Here is a 1,635-nt window from a genome sequence, read left to right on the forward strand (position 1 = left end):
GAAGAAAGAAATAGATGAATCTACAATAATCGTGGGTAATTTTAATACATCTCTTTCAAAAATTGATAGAACACCCTGAAAAAAACTTGACAAAGACACAGAAGAACTAAGCAAGACAATCAGCCATCTGGACCTCGTAGATGTGTACAGAGCATTCGACCCAACAACAGTACAATACACATTCTTTTCCAGTGCACATGGAACATTTTCCAGAATAGACCATGCCTTGGGGCAAAAAACAAATCTCCATAAATTTACAGATATGAAAATACTATAAAGCATCTTCTCAGATCACAATGCTATCAAATTATAAATCAACAATAGTAAGACTAAGGAAATAAAGTCAAATACATGGAAAATGAATAACACCCTGGTGAAAAATGACTGTGGTGTAGAAGAAACTACACGTGAATTAAAAAGTACCTAGAAACAAATGAGAACAAAAACACAACCTACCAAAATCTTTGGGACACAGTGAAAGCTGTGATGACAGGACAATTTATTGCAATAAATGCACACATCCAAAAAGAAGAAAGAACCAAAATTAACACATTAACACAGCATCTACAACAATTAGAAACAGACCAACAGAGGGAACCCACAGCTACCAAAAGAAAAGAAATAATAAAGATTAGAGAGGGAATAAATGAGATAGAAAATAGAAAAACTATAGAAAGAATCAATAGGACAAGAAGCTGGTTTTTTAAAAGGGATTAACAAAATTGACAGACTATTGGCAAACCTAACAAAAGAAAAGAGGGAGAAGACACAACTAACATGCATGAGAAACCACATGGGTGATGTCATAATGGAAGCAAAAGAAATCAAAAGGATAATAACAGAATACTATGAAGTGTTGTACTCCAACAAATTTGAAAACTTAGAAGAGATGGATACATATTTAGATAAACACAACCTACCTACACTTACACACAGTGAAGTAGAAAACCTGAACAAACTCATAACACAACAAGAAACTGATTACCAACGACTTCCAATAAACAAAATTCCAGGCCCAGATGGTTTATCTGGTGAGTTCTACAAAACATTCAGGGAATACCTGTAACCAATTCTACTCAAATAATTCCAGAACATGGAGGAAGGTGGAAAATTTCCTAATATGTTTTATGAAGCAAGTATAACCCTCATAGCAAAACCAGGGAAGGACGTCATTAAGAAAGAAAATGATAGACCAATATCCCTCATGAACATAGATGCAAAAATTCTCAACAAAATCCTAGCCAACAGAATCCAGCAACACATCAAAAAGATAATATATCATGATCATGTGGGATTCATATAAGTGATGCAAGGATGGCTCAACATTAGAAACATGATCAACGTTATCCACCATATAAATAAGAAAAAAGATAAGAACCACATCATCATACCGATTGATGCAGAAAAGGCATTTGACAAAATCCAACATCCATTCCTGATAAAAACCCTCAACAAAATAGGAATTGAAGGGAAATTCCTCAGCATAATCAAAAGCATATATACAAAACTAACAGGCTACATTACTCTCAATGGAGAGAAACAAAGTGTTCCCTCTGTGAACAGGAACCAAAGAAGGATGCCCTTTGTCACCATTCCTTTCAATATTGTGCTGGAAGTCTTAGCAAGAGCTATACA

This window comes from Chrysochloris asiatica, unplaced genomic scaffold (genome assembly GCF_000296735.1).
Source record: "Chrysochloris asiatica unplaced genomic scaffold, ChrAsi1.0 scaffold00118, whole genome shotgun sequence".
Taxonomy (NCBI): Eukaryota; Metazoa; Chordata; class Mammalia; order Afrosoricida; family Chrysochloridae; genus Chrysochloris; species Chrysochloris asiatica.